This window comes from Camponotus floridanus, unplaced genomic scaffold, assembly GCF_003227725.1.
Source record: "Camponotus floridanus strain SB8 unplaced genomic scaffold, Cflo_v7.5 scaffold2, whole genome shotgun sequence".
Lineage (NCBI taxonomy): Eukaryota > Metazoa > Arthropoda > Insecta > Hymenoptera > Formicidae > Camponotus > Camponotus floridanus.
In genome coordinates this window covers 4,603,458-4,621,741 of record NW_020229325.1, presented here as the reverse complement: position 1 = coordinate 4,621,741, position 18,284 = coordinate 4,603,458, and the positions used below count along the sequence as shown (strand labels likewise).

The window sequence follows — 18,284 nt, the reverse complement described above, 5'->3', positions numbered from 1 at the left end:
CACGCACTCGTATACACGCGGCATAAACACACGTAACGCGCGCGAACGCTTCGCTCGCCTTCCATCGTGTGTATATACATCGGGTGTCCCGGCCGGAAGCGCGCGCGGCCTCGCGCCGGCGTAACGTTATTTTCTAATTTCCCATTCATGGGCTACCGTTTAGTTTCGATTTGCCGCTTCGTTACGACGCCCGGAGATTTACACCGTCAGATAGGATTGTTGCACGCCGTCACTTTCCCCGCTCCCCTCCTCCTTTTCCTTCTCCTCGCCTCGTTTTATATAACCATCTTTCGTCACCGCGAACGCGATCTCCCTCTAGATATCTGGCTCCGCGATAATCTTTTCTTTCTGCTTCTTTTTTTCTGCGTTTCTTTCCTTTTTTTCATTCGTCCGCCGGTCTTTCCTGGAAGATAATGCTCGGCCGCGCACTTTGCATTTCAAATGCGAGAGAGCCGGACGGACCGGAGGATCGATCGCGAATCGCAAGCGTACCGACTAACAACGCTAAAAGGGAATAATTTCGACGGCGATGCCGGGCGATTAGGCGCTAGTAGGTGCAACGCGTTGCAGCGCGGTAGATTGCACTTTGTGTTGCAACGCGCGCCGTTGAATTCGAAGACGAGACCGTGATCTTACAGTTAATTAATTTGCTAATGAGACTAAAATATTTCTATGTTTGTTTCCTGAATACAGAAGGTATTTCTTCCTCTTGTGGAAATAAATGATTATCGTGCTAAATTCATTTTAATGGAACTTGCTTCTCTTGGATATTTATTTTTTTGCATCGGCGGCTGACTTTTCGGCGAGAATTTTCTAGATCCAGCCCTGGTATAATTTAAAGTGAGGAGCGCGCTCGCTAATTTAAAATAACGAGCCGCGGAAATCTGCGCGTCGTCGTCTACGACTCGGCGACGCGGCGTCCGCATTTTTCACGAGGACAAACCTCCGCGTGTCCCTCGAAGTGGACCGAAGTCCGTCGCCATCTGATGAAGGTAAATTTTTATTGGTGCTCGATAAGGGAAACGAGAGAGAAATTTTATCGCTTCTTCCGCGACCACGAAACGAACGAAGGGAAAGAAAGCCGGGATTATACAGGGTGCGCTTAAAAAGAGAAAAAAAATTTTATTAAAAATGAATCGATCACATTTGTAAAACTACGGGACTGACGCAAAGCTGGTTTTGAGACAAAACAGAAAAGTGTACCAAGAGAGACCCTTGTTAGCTCCCCATTTTACGAGGAACCATGAATAACTGTCCTTTATACAAAATATACTACTTTCTATTATTACAGTCTATCTCTTCTTATCGTCTTTTCTAAATTTCCAGATTAATTTCAGATTAATATTGTTTTATCTAATATTTAAACGAATTAATATAGTTAACGTATTATAATACGTATTATAATACATAATGATACAATTACATGCATAGCTTACACATTGAATCATTTAAATCGGAACTTTTTATTGAATTAAACTTGTGTATGAGGAAGATAAATAGATGAAAAATCATATTTTACAGTTAATTTCCAGTGAATTTTTATCTGCAAGAAAGATTTAACGTATCATTAATTTCCGAGATACTCGACATTATTAGAAATCAAGAAACCTTACTAAGAAATTTTTGCTAAGGAAAAATTCTTCGCAAGTAATATTATCGAGTCCCACCTTTTCAGGCGCACCCTGTATACATTTGTCGAGAACGAGAGGAGGCAAAGGATGAAGACTAGAGAAAAGAGGGAGGGGAGGGTGGGAGCAAGGTAGGGAAAAATGGAGAAAAAGGTCGAGAGCGTGGTACGCCGTGCCCAACGAGTAATAAGTTAGTAATAATATTTTCACAATATCTCTCCTGGATTGGATGTTATTTCATTATATTTTATTGCCTCTTACTATTACTCTTGCCGGTGCGGAAACCTCCCTCTGCCTCTCTTCTTCTCCCGTACCGTTCCCCTGCCACCCACTCGCCGCCCAGTCGGCCCCCTTTGTCTCCCTTCGACTACCGCCGGCGTCCCGCGCTTCGTTTTATTATCTCGAGCCTCTCTCCGCACTGAGGGAATTCACTCGCGGAACTCATTATTGAGGGGTTTATTCTGCTGTAACCGTTGCTCGCCACTCGCCTGTACCCCTTTTTCTTTCTCTCCTTTCTTTCTTCCTTTTCGGCCAGACATGTCAAACACATTGCTCGCGAAACGGGCTATCGATGAGGCGGTTGCGCGACTCATCGTTCTCCAAATTCTTACATCCCATTCTCTTACGTGAATAAATTTTCAAATTTATATATATAAATGAATATAAATATTATAATAAAAGTAAAAGATGTAATAAAATGTATAAATTAAATTCTCATCAACAGATATAATACACCGTTAATATCCTTCCAAGAGTGGTAGCAAAAGACACATGTCGCGTTAGGTAAAAATCACCCTACTCTTTACACGAGTAGGAAAAGTCAGTCGACCAATAAATCACTCCATTACTTTGCTCGTGCAATCATCGTCACCGTAGTTATGTATTTCTGGATTAACGTGTCTGAGGGAGCGTGAAGGGTTGCTTGTATTCGCATGGAGCCTATTTTGATCTCTAATTTTTTAGTTATAAGAATCCCACCTGTACATGTGTGTATACATCTAGTTGAAACACTTTAAAAAGAGAACGAATAAAATTTTATAGATACATATATATTAACGGAGGCTTGATTTACAATATCATCATCTTTTTTTACCTGTTATTGTTTATATTAAATTTGTCTACCAATTTACAATAACGAAAATCCTCTTAGACACTAATGTGAAATAAAAATACAAGTATTATATATAATTAGCAATTTATATTATAATCTTAGAAGACACGATTATTTAAATTTTCGACATTATTAATTAATCCATTCGACTTTCGAGCTAATCTCTGGCAGAGCCGTCTCCCGTCGCTCACTTTTCTCAATCGCATCCTTTTTTCTCTGTTTCGTGACAGGCCGGAGGATCGCGGGGAGGCGTCAACGCGCAGACGGACTTCGACGAGAGCAATGCACCCCGCATGGAAAAAGCGCAGCCTCTACTGCGAGCGGTATCGACAGCGTACGAAGACATGTAACGTACAGGTGAGTTGTACCACTCGGGCATTACACGGCCGGGCGCACGTTACAATTTCATGCGGAAAGTTTCGCCTTGATTCCACCTACGTAACGAGCGACCGCGGCGTACCCCCTCATCGTCGGCTTCGATTTTCTCCTCCGCTTAAGGAAGCTCCGTTTTGAAAGCGAGAAACGACTCGCGTTACACGGACGAACAATGCGGACGGAGGGAGCAAAAAAAAGAGCGCGCTCGATATATTATACGGGGTGTCTGGATATATTCTTTCCTGTTAGGCGATGATATTCTGAGTTTAGAATCAAAGTTTAATTTTTTCACGAAAAGTTAATGGAGAATTTTATATATATATATATATATGAAAGAAATTTTTATATATAAATTTTAATTATTAAATATCCTCTTCTTTGCCGACTCTACTCCAGATTATATTCTTGTCAAAGAGGATGAGATTTGAGAGGATTGAGATTTGCTTAAAATTAATAGAAATAGAAAAATATTACGGTCTTATAATATTAGTATAATGAATTCATACACTAATTAGATTTCCATCGTCAGGCGAATTGTAATGTAACTTTGTTCTTTTGTTTAAAGTCAGATATAAATTTGTGAAAGCTATCATATTTTTACGAACGAAATATCAAGCGAGTCCTCGTTCATCGTTTCATCATTCCCTCTTATCTCCAAGATTCATCCTCATTATATATTTATGCACGAAGCTCGATTAACCAGAATCTAACCTCTTCGTTCTATCCACAGTCCGAAAGGAATGACGAACACTCTATATAAATATCGGCGTGAGCGTTGTGCGTATTTGCGCGGTAGGTATATTGCTCGTCGCGGCAGTCATGTGCACAAACTCGGCGACAGAAATAGCGAGTGTTGTCACCGAGAAATTGCGGCGGCCGATCATAAAAGTATTACATCAGCGGTCTGTAATGCCGCGCTCGTGCGCGCGCCGTTTATGCATCGCTCGCGCGCGTATATTATATGCGTTATTGCTGCAACGGGAGAGGCGCAGTGACACAATGTCGATTTGTCGCGACGACGATGCGATCAAACGCGCGCACGTCGTTTTCGCGAGTGTAATCGTCCAAATAGTCGCTCCAACGCTCGCTCTCTATCTCCCCTTTTCGCTCTCTTCGCTGCTTTCCGCGAGAATACATCAAGTCGATCCACTGTGAGAGAAAATCCACCGCTGTGTTCCAATCGGAACGATTGCGTACTGTATCGAGGGAGAGAGCGAATGTCCATTTGAATTAGTCGCGGTACGCGACAATATTTGTCGCAATCTAAATCAGGAGTAATGTGAGAGAGCGTCTCGCGAGAGGTTCGGGATTTTTTTTACGGTACAAATTACTCGAGTCTTTCAGCCGATTACAAGTTTAATGCAGCGGAAAATATATCCTTCGTGTATATACGCGAACGACCTAATCTTCCTTTCTTTCTTAAATGGTTTTAAATGTGGGAGATTTTAGATGAATCATGGAGTTAATCTCGTTAATATGTCATGGTTGGAATACGTGACACTTGTCAATTACATTATCTATTGCGGCTTCGTCCTGTATAATTGAACAATATCCAGATCATTTTAGGACGAATATATTGCGCGTTCATCATTTATATTTCCAATGTTTCAGACATTTATGATCAATGTTACGGAAGCAAATATCTCCGTGTATCGCCTTCTACTTCGCGAGCATAAGTAGGACTTTGTCGGAACGGGAAATAACGGATTTGCGAACGATGTTGGGACGGGCAGGGGGGGAGGGCCATGTATTAATATAAGCTTGGCGTGACTAATACAACAATTTATCCAGCCACGGGTATTTAAATAGTTATGACCTAGGTCGCCGGCAACGAGGCGACGAGCGGCGATTCCGTCACGCGCTAACTCGCGCGAATTGAATTCGCCTCGGCGCTTTCGTGAATTAACTCCCTCGTCGCCCACGCGCCACTCACCGATCGCTGTCTGTCTCTATTTCTTTCTTTCTCCTCGGTCCAATACCCTTTTCACTTGTTCGTCAAAACCAATACGGCCGTTACAACGTTAGGAGAAACATTATTGACGGTTTTGTGGAGTAAAATGTAATCCGACTAACATTCTCGATGGAAATAAATATGATAATATGACGATAGGTAAAATAAGATCAAAACGTAAATGACGTTAAAATTATTGAGGTATAAATATTAGTTAAATTTAATTAGAGTTTAACTGATTATCCATGAACAGAATTAGAACGGGACATGGAATTAGCTAAACCTCAGTTAACTAAACCGATATCTATGGAAATTGCTTTATGTATAATTCGCATGTTCAATTTGAGAGTAATAAATCAAGATTTATTACCTTTCTACGTAGGATGCGCGATTCGACGAGTCTCCGCGTGTTGATCCGCGTGTAAAGCGGTGGATTTTTAAGAGCGATCGAAAATTCGATTCATTATTTTTCCGTTATTTCTCGGCGTCCTACTGAAGCAAAGAGGCCCGCAGCGACAATCGAACTGCGCCCTTCTGTTTTCCGTCCTGCGGAGAGTGCCCGCGGCTTTCCACCCACGGAGCAGGATGTTCCGGTACTCCAGCCCTCTTTTTAATTGTTATATTTATAAGGGGTGGTCTCTCGTCGCACATATGGCGGTTCCTCGGCGCCGGGGCTGGAGAATCCGCTTGTTTTTGGACACAGATACGGCTGGACGTGCCCTTCTTTTCACCCTTCTCCTCTTTCTCTCTGGCGAATCGATACTCGTGAAACTCGGACTCCTCGCGCAATTCAAATGAGTCTTGAGGAAGAGGGAAAGCAATTTTTTAAATATTTCAGTCCCTTTATGTTTGTTTTACGTTTTTCATGAAAAATATTTTTAATAAGAAAAAAAGTTAAAGGCCTCGATGCGAGGGCCTAGAGAGAAATTTTGAAAAGTTGCAATCAATTAATAAATAAAGATAAATTTACGTAAAAAATTACATATATGCAGCAGATTTTCTTTTTTACTTTCAACAAAGTATGTTTTCGAAAAAAATATTTTTACCGCTCAAGTTTTGCTACTTCTTTATGTTCCTCGAGAGAGAAATTTGGCGTGATTCCTACATCAACATCCTCAATAATTAAAACATTTTACGCGACAAGTTAACAAATGAAAATGATATAAGTTGAACACTTCTATTTTCGGCTCTATCCGTGACGTTTGACAAAAAGGTCAGGATATTCTCAGCAGTTGGAATTTCCATACCTCGTTATATCGCGCGGCGTGAATCGCAGCAGTCGTAATACGTCCGTGCTGTCCGGTCAACGCATCCGGTCAAGCGGTAGCAGGAGATCACGCGGCGGCGTTGGTGAATGCTGGGAAGATCGCGCGGATAGACGAAGCGAGCGTGAGGGGGAGACAACGACAGACAGAGGTGTGGGGGAGAGGGCGGAAGGGAAGGAACGGGCGGATGGGGCGAATATTGGACAACTAATTACCTAATCACTCATTATCCACCGCGGACTTCGGGCGCCGGTAGTTCGGCGCGCCAGGTACGTAGATAGAGGTGGAACGGGCTTGCCCGGAGGGCCATTGTGATACACGAAGCAGAATCATGCACGATCGTATATTATCGACGAGAGGACGGGGGACGAAGGGAGGATAGGACGGCAGCGGCCATCCCTAAAACCCACTCTCCCCCTTCTGTCCTCCTCTCCGCGCCCCGCGGCCCCCCCGGTTCCTCTCTGTTGCCACGAGTGCCGAGGACTCGCGCGCGCGTTTAACGTTAGCACGGAATCGGAGCCAATGACGGGGCGGAATCGCGATGCGGAAACGATGCTTCCTTTCTCGCACCTCAACGAATCTCCCCTTCCCCCTCCCCCTCTCTCGCTCTCCTATCCCGCTCCCCCTGTCCCCCTGCCCCGACATTACCGAGCCGACCCCGGGCACTCGCTTCCGCCCGCGCGATTCTCGCCTCTCTCGCTTCCTCGTCCTTTCTCCGTCTTCTTCGATTACTGCTATTTTCGGCCGTCGGTGACGTCCGGAATAGATAACGGTTATCACTAATGCATCGAGCCGCTTCTAATATGGTTCCGGGGCGTTAGTCTGCCGCCCATCGTGCCGCACTCTCGGCAATCTTTCGAAAGAACATTTAGGAAGTAGGAAAAATAAAATATCGCGGTATCGTTACATTTCCAATTACAATCGATTACAAATTTACAAACTTTCTTATGGATCAAGATTCAAAGCGGCAAATAGAGAGAGCTTATTCTTTATTATAAATGGATTTTCTTTGATTTACTAAAGTTTTAATTTGACAATGAATTGCAAAAATAATTACTGCTTAAAATTGAAAAGTCCAAAAATGGAGTATCCAAATATTCTTTAAGAAACATTTTAAGGACTTTGATGACGTTGTGAAAGAAAGAGAAATGAATGCGATGCACGTAGAAATTTATCAATATGCCTCGTATTTCTGACGACGCGTTCCGTCTATTTCCACGACTGTCAGATTGGCAAAGTAATAGCTCTTCGTTAAAAATTCAATCCGTCCTCGTCTCTGATGTCCGTTTCAAAAATAGCTAACTCGTTTTGAACTCGTGTCTTTTTTTCCCGTCATTTTTAATTCGATATGGCGTAACGATTCGCCGATGTGCAGATTTTCCTACAGTCGCCTTAACGTTTATTAATTATTTAGATCGACAACCTATCCTTAGCAAATGAGGAAGATATTAGCCACCCGCTAAATACATTTCTTGCAAATATGTATAAGCGAAACCAAAATATAAATTCTACTTCCAACATTATACCATTTTAAGAACGCGGTGAAAAAATAAAAAAATATTTTCTTTCAAACGTGTCGCAGCTAACTTGACAACTAAACCATTATCCTTTAATCAAAGCTTCATCGAATAATGTGATTGTTTTTTGAACATGTTTTCGAATAATAATTTGCAATCATTTTTTCAATTATTCTTTTCTGCTTGAAATTTTTATATTTTTTAATCCATTGCAAATGAATTTAAATTACTTCACTTGGGTAATGTTTTAATACCCAACTTAATTAGAAATATGTATTAAAATAGTTAATAAAATATTTAAAAAATCTCTCTTTTTTTTCTCGTTTAATGTAAATTCTATTAAAAAAGAAAATGAATCATAAATGAGTCAATGAAAATTCACGTGAAAAATATATACTTTATATTATATAAATTTCTTTGAATTTGCTACTTTTTGATCGTTCATCGATGTCTCGTCGTCCAGAGAAAAGATTGAAAAACGATAAGCGTGAAAAATACTTTGTAAAGGATAAAATCAAGTTCGCTCTCAGCATATGAAACATTCTCGAGATTAGGATGCGGTAAGACAGTCCACCGGATAATCATGGTCGAGACTGGATGTCGCGCCCGGTGTGGCGTGGTGTAGTGGTCGTCGTCGGGTTAGTCCCCGACGACCGCGCGATGCGCGTTATATGGAGGTTTAGGCCAGCGGACCGAGCTAACTGTAATCAGAGTTGCGGCGTTGTACAAGCACGTTTCAGTCGCGTCGGACAGGACGGGAGGAATCCTTGGCGCTGCTAGATCGACCTGGAACGTCTCCACCTACTCTATCTACCTATCTACCTACCCACCTATCTATCTACCTACCTACCTACCTACCTACCGGCCAACGTTCGGGAGATCGTTGCGTGTCCCCGGATGCACGTGCTCGGGGTCACGGCTGTTCCCGGCCGATACTCGTCCTGGATGGTCCTTAATCCTCTTAAGTGCCGTGTGGCGCGACTAAATATCAATCACAGTTTATATCAACCCCGGTCGGTGTCCTGGTTCCCTCCGGGAACCCGGAGGGGATTTCGACGTTCTCCGGCGGCGCGAGGGGAGAGAGCAACGTGGACGATCGATCGCGCGAGAACTTGATCGGTATCCCTTCGGGCAGTCGAGCTGTAATGTGACCATATGTTTTTGTTTTAGCTCAAAACAAACGATAAAATTTCATTATCAAAGTTTATTGAAAATTGAAAAGTTGGAAAAACAGATAATAACCATCTTATGTAAAGAGAAAAAGTTCTCTATTAAAAAGATATTTCAAAGTTATACAGGAAAAAAAAACTTGTCATGAAAACTGTGCATGGAAAATGTAAGATACAATATTTATACAATTCCATGTTTCACTGTTTACTCTTTCGGCTTTATATATTTTATATAGTTTTATAATGCTTCCCTTTAGAAAAATGGAAAAGATTTTTAAACTTTCAGGCCTGCCTTTCTTAGAATGCCTCCATCATTTATGAACTCTTTGTTAAAGTAAACTCCGACGTCTTTGATGGCCATATTCCGCGATAATATATTCCATTATGACGCTCATTCGTTAAGGATGATTCATGACTTGCACGCGCGATCGATCGCGCGTTGTTTGCCGAGAGAAAAAGGAACACAGGTAACGGCCTGTATTTATAGGACGATGTGATCAGTCGCGCTATCGCGTAGATCCATTTAAATACATTTAGGAGATTGCAAAAATGGGCTATTGCAACATCGATGAGCAGTAACTACTTATATTTATAGAGCCGGGGAGCATCGTCGTCGCGTGGATACATTCGGGGTACATTTAGAAGATTGCAGAAATGAAGTTTCGCGCGCGAGTCGACCGACGTATAATTACGCGTTCAATTACGCGCGCTCGACGATAAATACAGGCAACGTGGCTATACATAAAAGAGTTTGCGAACTTAAGCTCGATTAATCGAAGGGCTGCTGGGGGCAATAACACGCTAAGCCACATTTCACCGGGCGGACAGACTTTGCTTTGGCCGCAGAAACTGCGAAGGACCGTAAGTCTTTTTCCATAATACCCGCCGTAAAATTCTTAATTTTACCATTTGGGAGATATATATCGGCGTATCACGCGCTTTTCTCACGACGATATACAATAGTCTACATCGCGATTATATCGATCTTTTCGGATCAATCGGATGGCGGAGGAATCTTTCCTCGCGGCGACAGGTGCCTCTCCCACGGGAGCTCCCGCTTTCCCCTAACGCCATTAGAGGAGAGGGGTTTTGCGAAAATAGCGGTGCGAATAACTCGCACTCGCACTCGTACTCTGCCGCTATTCGCGAATACTGGCCCGGAATAATTCCGGGGCGAGGACTCTTTCGTCGAGCGTGGAATATTTAATGGGCGATGACGAGCGCCGTAAATAATTGATCGCATTAAGATTGCATCGGGTCTATAGTTGAGAGCCGCGGCACGTGACGCATCGCGTTCATGTGTATCTGTGTGTGTGTGTGTGTGTATGTGCATGAGCGATTGCATGCGCGTTACGTGCGCGTGTTGTATTATACGTATCTATGTATACATGTATATATGTATGAGCGCGTGTCCGATTATCAAAGAGAAAGAAGATAAGGCGAATCGAGGAATAAAGCGTTGCTGGTTACGATCGGGAATAAGCGCTTGCGATCGAGCTTTCGAGCTTTCTGGAGGCGGGCGGCGCGTTTCGCCCCCGAGACGCGGGGATGACAGGCGCTGAATAATACAACGGACTCGCGTCGAGGTTAGATATTCTTACGATCACCGTGAACCCTTCCCTTCCGCCGATACACGGCTAAATCGTCAATTATTCAGGCCACGGCTTGAGCATTTTCCCCGTTTCCGATCACATACAAGTATATGAAGTACGTCCCGGCTGGACATTGTTAACGGCATAGGTAACTGCTTTCGTTTTCGAGTTCCCTACCTAGGAGAGAAAGATACATCTTCTCGCTCGAAAGGATTTCAGTAATAATGCCGAGCCACTTGGAACGAGTTTCAAAATATCGCGATAAATCCTTGATGAGATTTAACATCTTGCGCTCCGCGCAACATTTGAACCTATTTCTTGACATATTATCTTATATATATGTATATTTTCGATTATCAATTTTTAATTATTAAAGGTGTGTAAGAATATTATATATCGAGACGCAATGTTTGAATCTACAAATAAGTACGAGTTTAAAATCCATATCAAACACAATTCTTTATTTTTTGTAGAATTAATTTTTAAGTTTCTTTTCTAAAAATTGATCTACATATTCTTAACATTTAAGTCTGTAAAAAAAATAATTTCTACAGAAATTTTATAATCTCTTTGACAACTTATAGTATATATCTTTTGATTGCTATTCTACATTTCTTTTTTCAAACGCTTTACTGACTGTTTTTAAAGTATTATAATGTATTAAAATCATATTGTAACAAAAAATCATTGCATGTCGGCCGAAAAAAAGGTTTCTAGTTAAATGAAAAAAATTTTCTTTGCGATGAAATCTTATGCCGAGGCAATCAACTAAAAGTCTGCTCAAAATTTACTGTAATAACAAAAAACGATTCTGAAAATCTTTCGTATTTTTGTACCGCATTATTTTCGTTATAATCTTACTATAATCTCGAGCAACACTCTCGGCATATTCGAAGTCCTTTCCTACAGTTGAAGCAATCGAATTGGTTCCAATTGCTTTAGTCTCGATTTCGTTTCGTGATATCGACTGTCTCTACCGTATCCTCTTCCCCTTCATTTTTCCCCCCCGGATCCTCTTTCTCCTTCTCCCGCGTCGTCCGCCCTCCTGGGAGCGGGTTAACGAGATCGGGGGACATTTTAAAAGGACAGAGCACCGCGCTACCTGGAAAGGTGCCCCCTTTAATTATTCAGGCGCAATTAACACGTCAATAGGTCCGTTGCACCTGGCTGCCGTCTTCCGCCAAATATGTACGTACGTTCGCGAGATGGCGCGGCTTTCCGCTTCCGCTCTCTCACAAACGTCTCTCTGTATTCATTTATAAGCTGTTTTTTTTTCATTTTCTTTTAAAATTTCTCTCTTTCTCACGGATACAGAAAATGATCATTCTCTCTTTCTCTTTCTTCGCTTCGTTTCGCTTTACTTTGTTCATCTCATTTTTATTTTACTTTACTCTCTTACTTCAAGCGTCTAGTATGAAATCTTTAGCCGTGTTGCCTACGGATTATGTTATTTTATGCTGGGTCAATGCTTTCTTTCTCAAATGGTATGTTTGTGCTTTGTAAGAAGATTTTAAGCCCTCTGCGAATAGTATATAAATATATACTTTCATCTCTTGTTCTTTTTCTCACCCTGATTTTTTTATTTAAGGCAGTGTTATATTTTCATCAGCGATATATTTTATATTCGTTTGTATATTCGTATTTTTCTGTTCAAAAAATTTGTACAAATCTTTTTTATACTATACATTAGTTCCTTGCAATGTACCGCTTCTTTTTTTTCTTTCCTTTTTATTTTATTTCTTTCCCTTATTTATTATTTGCGAATATTTAATTTCGGAATCTTATTATAACTTTTAAAAAAAAGTAAAGTCTACTCATTACCAGTCAAACATTTTCCGCAGTAACGCCACTTTAACATAAGCTGCTTGAATATTGATGATTAATTATTTTCATACAGTCGTATATATCGACGCGACTCATTTGGCGATTATACACTCCGAATTATCGCTGGCGAGTTAATTATAATCCGCGGATCCGCGCTCGCACGGATTAAACGTATTTCATGGCAAACATAGATCGCTTACATCATTAACAATTCGGAGTGTCGTTACGCGTTCTACTTATAGAATTCTCCTCTTGGAGTTTATCGCGACATTTTACGCGGCGGCGCTTAGACACGTTTAAGCATTAAGCTTCTCAAGTATTGATGACCGATTGTTTCCTCGAATCTGCCGCTGCTTCTTACTAGACGTCTTTAGCACGTTTTTCGCTTAACGCATCGCTAGCCAGAATTTACTCGAGGATCCAAACTGAATTTCTCCGCAACTAAACGAAATCATAATTAAAATTCTTAATAATCGAGAAATTAATAAGAGAGAGATTAAAGTTTCTAGTACTTTAAGGGACAGTAAGAATATTCAGGAAAACGCTGTTGCAGCAGCAACAGCAGCAATCGGATACATGATGCAACAACGGCGTAAGAAGATCTTTTCTTACGGCAAGCGAGGACAGTGAACGCTTATACGTGTCATAAAACGGTGCATCGAATTTTCATTTTCGTTCCTTTCGTCTTTCAGATATTTATGGAGATTTGTTCCCGTAGAATCGTCCGTGAATAATTTCTTTCACGGGTGCTTTTTCCCTAAATAGCGAAAGGGCGAGACGAGTCTCGGCAAAGCCGGCGTTTGATGCCAGTTGAGAAGATCCTGCTTTATTGTCCGCGCGACGGTCACGCGTTCGCATAAATAATGTAGGAAAGGGGTTGCGGAATAAACTCGTATGAAGCGCAGAGTTTTCATCGTGCTTCGATCGTCCCGCGCACAACAAGAGCCGAGCCGATAACAATTTAATTCTTTTTTCACTCGAGGAGCGGGGAGAGACGAGACGAAAGGGCTTTTTGCTGTCGCAAAAAGTGACATGTCGCGGATATTTTTAACAACCTATGGGTTCGTTGGAATATTTCAGTATGCAAAACGCAATGTCTTTCCGAAGATGGGTATAATGTTGAATTTGCTTGCCTTTCGATCGATGTATCCCGAGCGGATGCCCGATCGTAATCGTCTATCGAAATATATAATAATTTTTATGAGCATTACATTTGTATGTGTGAATGCGCATAAAAACGCGTTCTTGATGAAATTTAATCGATTCTAAGATCTTTCCACATGCGGGTGACGCGAAAATTTATAAAAATGCTTATCTTTAAATCTTGATTGCTTGAATTTCAAATTTTATTTCGCAAAAACTTAAATTTCTCATACGTGGAAATAAATAAATCTGATTTTATGATATTCATCGTTTTAATCTTTGAAACGTTTGGAGCTTTGGCGATTGAATTTTTAGACTTTCCGTTTTGTAATTTCCGATACCCTACGACATTTTCGAGATTGTGGTAATCTTGATTTTTTTAAGAATTGAACAATGAAACGTCCCATAATCGATCGGGGCAAGGAATCGCATATATAGGCAACTAATTTCTTGGTCCACGGATGGGATTGGAAAGGATCCGTTCGGAGGCGCCATAAAGGTGGCACTCGCTATCGACAACCTTGTCTTGCGACTCTATAGATACACACAGGTCTATGTATACAGATACATATAGTATGTACAGGGTGGCGCCGAACACGAGAGAAAGAGAAAGAGAGAACGCGGCGGGAGCGAGCGGGAGGGATGAAATGCGGGGTCGCAAGTCGGTATTGTCGTCGGTTACAAATCAAATACCCGATATCATTGTTCGCTACAAACCAACCCATCCACTCGTCTTTCCTCCCCTCCTCCCTCCCTTCCCGCCTTCTCTTCGCCGCATCGCGTCCCCTTCTGCAACGTTAACCACGTGCACAACGTGCACGCTCTGCAGCGACTACGACTAATAACTGCTGCCAATGTGTGCGGCCGCGTGCGTGAATGTTACACGAGTACAATGCCCACGACAACGACGACGATGATGGCGGCGACACCGTGTAAGTGGAGAAAACATTTCTGCTACTCGGTATGAAGTCCTGTCATCGCAGCTGAAACGCGCTGTACTCATTCACGTGAAACCGGTGGACAACCCTTTTAACCCTTTCCCCTCTCCTTTTAAGACTGTTGCAAAGTACAATTTATACAAGATATCCGAAAGTACAGTTTACATAGAGAGAAATAGCGATACTTCTCTTCATTATCTATTGTAAATACCGATTTAAAAAAGATGATTATAGATTACATTTTGAGATATGGATCAATTTCAAGTCGTTAAAAAGAATTTATAAATGGATTAAAAAACAAAGAATGAAATATATAAGTAAAATTATTACACTTATAAGAGTGATGCAAATCATATTTTCGTTATTTTGAGAGGCAATATTTTCTTTGCCAATTTCTATTTCTATTTCACGCCTGTTCTGAGATGCAACTTTTGCAAAAATAAACGTCAGATTCTTTTCGCGCGATTATGTTTTCATCAGTCATTAGCTGAAAAATCGAATTGGTCATATGAGGGGAGATCAACGCCTCGCTATCTAAGTCTCTAGGCCTCTATCTCGTTGTCTCTTTATTGTTCATAATCACGGATTGTAACGGATGCGCGTAATATCAGATACATCTTCGAGGGAGCATATTCTTGAGATTTTTCGATCGCACCTTCTATGGTAGCGTGGGAATGTGACCATTTAAATTATATAGCTACATCGAACACGATGCTCGACAAGCAAAACACAGGTTATTCTACAAGATGCTGCATACTTTCTCTCAACTATGTACATGATTCCTTTTTACAGACATCGAGCTTGTCCCTGATGTTTAGATATAGGTCGGTTCAGAGTTTTCAAAACGACTTAATCTTTAATCTCAATTAAAATTTATCAACCGAATTTCCCCATTTATTTGATTTTATTATATATCAATTAAAACCAACAAATTTATTCTCTTCCGACAAGTGTTAACTAAACGCAGACTCGATAGACAACGTAAGCACTTCGACACGTGATAGCTTTAATCGCTGTAAACGGAGGGGATTATACGGAGAATACCGTCGGCATTCAGAAGATATCCGAATGCTTCCTTGGAAACAAGAGGCTGCAAGAGGAAACGCGAGTATCGCGAGACGTCGCGATACCACGCTCGCGCGTGATACACGCTCGTTGTAACACGGCCACGGTAATTAATCAGCGGGTTAATTACGGCTCAGTCGACGAGTCTATTCCTGCATCGGCGAGGACTCGAAATATTCACGCGGATGGCTTTCCTAGTCGCGTTAGGCAAGTTACCGGGGGCCGAGGTGGAGAAGGAGAGGGTGCGAGGACAGGGGATGAGAAACACGAGAGAGGAGAGACACGACCAGAAGCGCTGGATGGACGAGGGGATGCGAACGACGGGCTGCCAGAGCAGACCTGGGGGGGGAGGGGGGGAGGAGGAGGAGGAGGGCAGAGACTCGACTAGGCACCGCCACCCCGGAGCGAGCGATTAATGATTCAGGGGCAGAATTTCGCGATGCTGAAATATTAAGCGTATAACCCTCTCGTTCTCCGCTACCCCTCCTCTTCTCGCGCGTGTTTTCTCTCTCTCTCTCTCTTTCTCTTCACCCTTACCTCTTCTCTCTCTCCCCCTTTTCCGCTCTTCTCCGTGCAGCCGCTATCCCGTGCTCCCTTTCTCTTCGTCACCCTCTCGAAGCTTCCTTCGCATCCTCTCTTTCTTTCACACAACGTACTCCACTATCCTCCTCACCGTCCCCTCTCTCTCTCTCTTTCTCTTTCTCTCATAGTTTCGCGTCTGCCGTGCGATATACGCATGGTCCTTTTAGGTTGCACAAGTATGCACGCGCGTACTGGGTGCTCTAAAAACAACGATATGTTCTAGAGGTCAAAGCACAGAGGTAATCGTTTCGAGATACATCGAAAAATTTGAGTTATTTTTAACGAATTAAATTTCAAATACATGATCGCGATTGAAAAAGAAACTTTACCATTTTACTAACATTTTTACCTGAAGATCAAATATTAAAGAAATGAAACATCAATATTCTGTCGAAAGATGAAAAATTATATGCGACTCTGTCGGTTTTGTACCAAATATTCACAAGTCTGTTTCATATGTTCTATACGTTAATCTACATTGTTAAAGTATAAATGAAGTATACAGTTTGCAAATATATTCTGTAAACACAGTCATTAACTTCAAATGCTATTTATCGTCATCGTTTGCATCAATACTTGAAATGTTATATTTTCGAGGCAATTTTCGAACGTCACGTCTGTTATTTTCCTTCCCCCTTTCCATTTCTTATCGTTCATTTTTCAGCAACGCATAAATATGTAAATCTGTAGATAGGAAACATTTAAAGACTAAAATAAAGTGTCGTGTACTTTCCTTAGCCGCTCGTTATTAAAGCGTGAGTGACAAGGAGATGATAAGCAAAACTGCTTCGAAAGTACAATTAATTTTGAGCATTAAGATTTGCATGATAGATTCTACTCAGACTGATTAAATCGTCTGTCTGAAATAAATAAAAATATGAATAAAAATGAACAATCTTACGAAATCTCGTTCTTCAATCAAGTATATTCATCTTTGATAGATTGTTAATTTGAGATACTTGCGTATCAAAATATTTAACACGAAGATCATTGGCGAAAATTAAAGACGCACGAGGAGGAACAACTGTCTCCAGCTTCTTTTCTCGAGGAAATATAGACATTGAATAATGTAAGGAGATCGCTCCCCGAGACACCCTGTATACAATCTGCTGTTCGTACACGCGTTTGCTCGCTCGCGCACGCTTAGCCACGCGGCGGCAGCATCATCAATATTTCTCTTTGCTCATTGTTCTTGTACAATGCGAACGCAAGGCCGCTTGCCGTCTCTGTAATGCCGGGGGAGTGCTGGCGTCGCCGAAGCAGGTAGCGATTACCGTGGAAATGGCTAATTTTAAGCCACCTCTCTCGCGGGAGAGACACGCGTGGCGCAAGACGAGACGATCGATCTTTCGCCAGGCCGCGGCGAAATAAAAAGAGCCGATCAGATCCGACTTTTCCTAAATACTCTATAGGAAACGATCCCGAGATCTTCTCGTACAATGAATAACAATAACGAATACGTGAACATATGAAGTAGGATCCTTCACATTAAGAATTGATCTACATTTTTTGACGGAACGAAAAATATTCGTCAAAGAAAATTTTTGATAAAGATTATATACCTCTTTGAGAATATGGATTTTTCAAATTAATGGGAAGGAGAAAATATTTGATGAAACAGATCAGGTAGAGAATAGATACAAGTGATTTTTTTCACAGGAGATACATGTTTTTCTTCTGACACACAAAATTTAACAGAAGATAACAAAGATACGCGTACATGTAGGATTATTATAGTGTTATATAACGTCATTTATTGTTTTTTTTTTTTTCAAGCGGTATATTCTGCATTATTTATATATTACGAGAAGACTTTTTCCGTCTTGTATTTTTATATTGTATTATAGTATAATTTCAATCCAATTTATTCCGTCAAATGTCGCGAGTTTTGAAAATCGTCGTTGAAACTTTGCTTCAAAGAATATCGAGTAAAAGCCAGCTGTTTGAAATGCGTTTGCGACTATCGTGGACGGTCTTTTACGAAGACGAGATTTTTCGTCGCGTTTTGTCAGCGCGCGAGCGCGCGCGCGCGCGCTATTACAGGTGAAAATAATGACAGATATAGAAAATCTGCGCGTTGATGCTTGGCGCTTTTATTGTTTCGCACGTTCATTTTTTCATCTC

General features: G+C 41.5%; 1 protein-coding gene and 1 long non-coding RNA gene across 5 annotated transcripts in view; one reads left to right on the top strand and one right to left on the bottom strand.

Moving 5' to 3' along the window:
* Positions 1 to 18,284, top strand: part of LOC105255611 (protein bric-a-brac 1) — a 336,203-nt gene that overhangs the window by 59,817 nt on the left and 258,102 nt on the right. For all 4 annotated transcript variants that reach the window (XM_020028896.2, XM_011265002.3, XM_020028897.2 and 1 more), the window contains exon 3: positions 2,970 to 3,096. The gene's annotated coding sequence lies outside the window, so the exon portion shown is untranslated. The remainder of the gene's footprint in view (positions 1 to 2,969; positions 3,097 to 18,284) is intronic.
* LOC112637769 overlaps positions 1 to 18,284 on the bottom strand; it is a 96,034-nt gene that overhangs the window by 53,078 nt on the left and 24,672 nt on the right. The window lies entirely within an intron of this gene.